The 6,293-nt window shown below is 42.0% G+C and overlaps 1 protein-coding gene across 3 annotated transcripts in view; it reads left to right on the forward strand.

The window, feature by feature from the left end:
* LOC107268439 overlaps nucleotides 1–6,293 on the forward strand; it is a 101,825-nt gene that overhangs the window by 54,488 nt on the left and 41,044 nt on the right. The window lies entirely within an intron of this gene.

Genomic DNA, 6,293 nt, shown 5'->3' on the forward strand with positions numbered 1-6,293 from the left:
GAGAGAGAGAGAGAGAGAGAGAGAGAGAGAGAGAGAGAGAGAGAGAGAGAGATGGAGATGAATTTATTTTGAATTACCTGAATGCATGAGCTCGGCCGGTAAGAAGGAAATCTGCCGCAGGCGATACAGGGAGAAGATAAATCAGGGGTAGTTTGATGCGAATTTCCAAAAATTCGAAAATCGATCGTAACTTTGGTTTTTAGAGGGTTCAAGGGGGTTTTCAGAAATCGATTTTTTGGTTCATATTTTTAATTAATTGGTCGGTAAAGAAGAATTTTTTAATTTTCCTCTATAGCGTATGTCGAGAAAATATTGTCGAAAACTCCTCCGATCACGGGCGGTTGGGAGAGGAGGAAGTGGGGTGCGGTTAATTGAATTCGGTGGAGTAATGCCCCGGGCGCGTTAACGGTTATCGAATGAAATTGCCACGATAACTCGTACCGGCAAATATCGCTGCGCCGCCAATAGAATCGTCTACCGGTATTCGCGGGGACTGGCCGTTTCAAAGGAGCGGATAGGATTTTACGTCATTTTTCGTAATTAACGGCGCGCCGGGACGGCTTGCCGGAAGCTCGTTTCACGTTTCGCGGAAATACGCCTCTGGCGACTGGTGGAAGATTTTTAAAAAATTTTTCTGTTTTTTCCCTTTTTTTTTGGTCGCGTCAGAATACGTCTAACTTTTCTATGACTTCGTGGAAAGACTGTCGTAAATGAAATGTCATAGCAATTTTTCACTTTTTCTTTTTTTTTTTTTTTTTTTTTAAATCTCCTTACACCCGATCCTTCCTGGTTTCACTCGTCATCTCCTTCACTTAGATCCTATTACAGTTCTCGAGTTGTCCAACGGGTGTTCCAAGGGTAGTAAAACTCTGGAATTATTTTATAACCAAGTAAGAACGAAAAGACGCCAAACCTTTTTTATAATCCGAATACACGTCAGAAATTCACCAAAGACAATTCACGTGGTCAATGGATAATTTCACTGTGGATAAATGCGTACCGTTACGATGCGTGGTAGAGATCGATGAATTGTAGACGGAGGGTGGTTTAAGGATATATTGTGGAACAGGGGTGGACGGGGAAGAGTATAGTAAAAAAAAGAATGGAGGGTCGGTTAGCAGCTAACCCTTGCGCGTGTAATTATGTGTGAACGCAGTCACTCAGTATATCATGGGGGTTGGCTGCTATAGTGTGTATATATATATATATGTATATATATCCAGGAATGGGTTGGAAATGGTGAAAATCATTGAAGGGAGAATTGGACTATGACCATCGTAACGAATCGACGAAGCTCCAGGGTGCCGAGAGTGAAACCGTGGGAATTGAAATAACGATGGACGTCCAAGTATTTTTCGCTACATTGAATAAAAAGGTTTTGTATCAATTAAAAAATGATCATTGGCAAAAGTAGCGTCGGTCGCCATTATTGTTACGCTGAAAAATAATTGCGTCATGATAACAGTATACACAGATACTGGCGTAGCCGTTGCACGGTCGTTATACGTATGTGCCCATCGAAAGGGATGATATGGGGGGTGGTGGGGTGGTTTCGACGCCGGCACCAAGGGCGGTTGAACTTTACCGATGGAAATCACGTTGTAGCCAATTTGATTGTGCACACACGCGTGGGTATTTACGACGCGCTGATAATTAATAGCGATCGATGATTGCCTGTCGTCCTGATCGTTCGACCCCCCCAGTCACAGAAAATTCAGCCCATCTAATTTCATCCCTTCGAATTTTCCCTGTTTACAGGAAAAAAATTTTCAACAGCCATTCCACATACGGAATTACAAATGTACCTGGTTCTGCTCATATTTTCACATACTCACCCCCGAAGCACCCCGCACTTGGCCGCCATATAATTATTTTGGAATTTTTAAAATTCATATCAATTTTGCTTATATATATTTCACACTTAGCACTCGTTTGCTCCTCATTTTATTATGGGTGCAAACCGATCGGCTGCATCCGAAGGAATTTTCGGCATCGACAAACTCCAACGCATAATATGGTGTACATGGGCTGTGTAGTTAGCTGGTACGCGGTGTAGGGTGCTGCCGGGTTAATACGATACGAAGGGGGTAGTTCGTATATCCCTGTCTAACGGGTAGGGTTGCCCGGGATAAGATCAAAGGCAAGTGTCCGACGCCCCAAGTAAACTCCTAGCGGACGCTGGTTGGCGCGACGCCGATAAGTACATGGTGCGTGTGTAGATATAGGGGTTGATTGCAGTAAGGGATGAGGATTTAAGGGTGCAACGGGTAAGCACGAGAAGACAACCCTTAACAAGCGTAATTGGAGCGGGTTGCCAGCGGGGGACTGTGGTTTCTCTGCATAGCCAACTACCCTTAAGATATTCCACCCCCCTTTCTCAAATTATCAACCCCTCCCGCTATTTCGAGTCAGCGTCGAACTGATTTTTGAGGGTTGGGTTTTTTAGTCAGAAAAAAATTTTTCAACCCTCTCCCACTTACGGTTTCATCCCTTGGTCCACTTTGAGATCCGAGCTGTCAATGTCAATTTATATATAGCGCAATGATACCGGTACATCCCTTATCGCCTTCCAGGTGAAGACGATCGAGAAGGGCGGGAAAATTTGAAATTGTCTCGTCCCTATCTCAAGATCGTGGATCCTGGCTAAGGTCCTGGCCCAGTGGACGCCGCTTAAATGTCTGTAGGTTATGTGCGGGGAAGTACCGGTATAGAAACAGGAAGAGGGACAGCTCGATAATGTTCGGTAAAGTGAGCGGGTAATTTGATTGCGCCCTAAGATAGTAGGAGTTAAGGGTTGATGAAGTTCCGAAGGAGTTAGCCCCCTTCACTTTCAACCCCCCTCGTTCAGTACCTATACCAACCCTGTCCCGAGCTTCGTGGTTACCCAGACATTCCGCGTGCTAAAATTCTTCATACCTCTCTACAAGACACTTTGCCGCTGTATAAAATTGCACGGCCTTACTTTTTTTACCTGAAATACACATTTTTGTCTATAGTCTCGAACCGGTATCACGGTACGTTCTTCGCAGGTCCATGAAAATGACAGAAAGGCCATGGACCTTTTTTTTTTCTATAATTTTTTTCAACCCCCCTACCCCCCTCTAATTTCATGTCTGTCTTGTTTTTCTCGTAAAATAAAAGTTTCGAAAAAAAAAAATGGCGATTACTATTTAAAAACAGCGACGAAACACCCTCGTTAATTTTAGAAAGTTGGGAATATTCAGCAGTGTTGAAATTACGCAATTCCTCTCCCACCCACCCACCCAACTATCCCAGCTATACAAAGGCTTGACAACTGTATCTTAATTAAATGTTTTAACTGTCAGGGGCAAGGGTAAGTTCCTGGCGCTCCGGCGGAAGGAAGGAAGGAAGGAGTTGGCTTGATGGGGCGCATGGGAAGTTCGGGGTGGGTTTTCTGGCAGAGGACGGAACACGACGCCTCCTAGCGAGGCTGGGGTTGCTCGAGGTCGTCGAGGCTCCTGCCTAACGTGGAGGCTCCTCGGAATCAGCACCCTGGCAAATTAACTGCTGGCCAAAGTTCTAACGAGTTTCAAGAGTCTCGACGGCATTTATTTTCAGTTAGTTTGAGGTTAGGTCCGAGCAATGGCAATAACAATTATCCTTGTTTAAGCGTCCAGGCCCGTAGTATCTTTATACGAATAATAACATCGTTATCGAGACCCTTAATTAACTAGAGCAGTCACGTCGTACCCTATGAAATAATTAAAATTTTTATAAAAACAAAAAAAAAAGATAAAAATTACATATTCAATTTTTCGTTCCATTGCATTATAAAATTCGTCACCTTTAAAGGGTCGTAATAAATTTAAAAAAAAAAGGCACCCAGCATCCCCTGCTTATATTTTCTTATCGAAAAATCCTTAAAACCTCTTAAGCCCGAAGATACTCAACCTTTACGTATCGCGGTGCTTGTCGAAATCGAAGTTCTTAATTACAGGTAAAATTTTGAGTGCAAGAACGACACTTGGAAGTTGAGCTATTATTATTATTATTATTCAATTTGACGTGAGCCAATTATCACGGGTCAATTTAAAATTTATGAAATTCTTGATGAAATTATCTCGACCGAAAGTGAACCGCGTTGATAATACATCGCTGAGTGGTTTAATCAACTTTATCAAGGACTTTCGGTTTCCCGGTTGTTCCTCGTTTGATAACGTTTCGCGCGGTAGTCGCTCCCGAGATAAATTAATTAGTAATAGGGGAAAACCGATAGTCGTTATCGACCTTAATTGTTTTATACTGCGGCCAGATAAAAATACGTCATTCCAATGTAAAACGACTATTTATTTATACTGCAGCCATTGGAGTCGATGCAATTATTTAAATGACGTACGTTTAATGGCTTTTAGTTCTTGACATGGGTATAGCCACAGAGCAATATATGGATAACGGTAATTGCTTCTTGGACCCATAAAATGTATTCCGTGTACGTAAAATATTTTTTACGGTTTTTCAATAAAAAAAAAAAAAAAAAAAAAAAAAAATACTGCAGCCATTGGAGTCGATGCAATTATTTAAATGACGTACGTTTAATGGCTTTTAGTTCTTGACATGGGTATAGCCACAGAGCAATATATGGATAACGGTAATTGCTTCTTGGACCCATAAAATGTATTCCGTGTACGTAAAATATTTTTTACGGTTTTTCAATAAAAAAAAAAAAAAAAAGAAAAAAAAAATTAAGACGATATATATACATATACCAGACTACTTCTGTCCTTTACTCGCGTTCTCGATATCCCAGCCATTAGACCGTGATTGTTGGTAGCGAAGATAGCGGGCAAGGGGGATGATAGGAACAACCCTTAAAAACACCCTGGTATCCGATAATCGCTATACTTTATTGTCTTCCCAATAAAACTACCCCCGAATGCTATCACGATTTTACGAGTGCTCCCCATTGGCCACTTAATAGTCATGAGAATCATATTACGTTACGTGGATTCAACTTTCATCCCCCTGTTAACCCTGCTACCCTTACTTGATACATGTTTGAGTATCAACCCTCGGGTTATAACACGAAGCTGCGTGTACATAGAGAAATCGTAAAGTGTAATAAGTAAATCGTACAGTTTGATGAGAGCTGTAATTAATTGAAAGGTTACGAAAGCTTTCACGACACCGTTGCTGTACTTAGTATATATAAATTTTAATCACTGAAAATACGAAAAAAAAAAAAAAAAAAAAAAAAAACCCAAAAAAGTATATATAAATTTTAATCACTGAAAATACGAAAAAAAAAAAAAAAAAAAATAACCCTAAAAGGCCGTACCGAGATGGGGCAAAATAAAAAAAAAAATTGTAATATTTCCTGCGAAGCTTTTTTTGCCCGGCTTTAAAACGACGCACGTACCGCGCGTTTAAAACGGGAATTATGGCCACTCCGCGACGTGACGCCCGTGTAAACGCACACGGTAGCCATAACCGTAAGCAAGGTATTACTAATTCAGAAATGGCCACGTAGCCTCGTTATTAATTAAATACGTACCGAAGCACGTGTAACAAGGTCGGGTAAGATAAGGGTGGATAGATCAGGTGGATGGGGTATGGTCAGTGCTTAAGTTAAAATGAAAATGCGAAGTGGTCGGGGGTCGTGGGTCACCGAGTCTAGGGGTAAGAATGGTCGGAAGGGGGTAAGTAAAGGATTTGGGAAAGGGTCGAAGGGCCGCGGGGTGGGTGGTGAAGAGGGAAAGGGTGATATAGCACGGAAAGAATAGGGGATGATATAAGGACGAAAGAGAGAGGGTAAACGAGAGAAGAAAGAAGCTGAGTGTTTTGGAGCAGCCTACAGCGCCCTTCAAAGTGCGCGTCTACCGGGTGCTCCCTTTGAAGAAAAACTCTTTGTTAATTATTAAGGGGCTTGCTACCCTGCGACGTTGTCATATTTAAAGAATGCCACCGGGTCCGACGACTTTGAGAATTTCTTATTCCTCTTGGCATATACATATATAGATATATATCTATATATGCTCGGAGCATTATACCCATAGACCGTGTTAAAGAGGTCGATCCGTCTGACTGTTATAGGGGTAGTTATGGATAGAAATATTTTTCAATATCAGCCTACAGGCATATACCTAGTAATTTCTTACGAAATCTTATCAACCAAGCCGTTTTCAACCCCTGGCTATAGTATAATAATTTTTACAAAAACAGCCCCCTCCCGAAATAAGCCTGAAACTTGACACTTCCAATTATAAGTTCTGCCCATCCCCCCCTTCGGGTGGGGTTGGCGTGACTTCCGACAGTGCAAACCCCCCCCCCCCCCT

This window comes from Cephus cinctus, unplaced genomic scaffold (genome assembly GCF_000341935.2).
Source record: "Cephus cinctus unplaced genomic scaffold, Ccin1 Ccin1_scaffold0051, whole genome shotgun sequence".
In the NCBI taxonomy this organism is placed as follows: Eukaryota; Metazoa; Arthropoda; class Insecta; order Hymenoptera; family Cephidae; genus Cephus; species Cephus cinctus.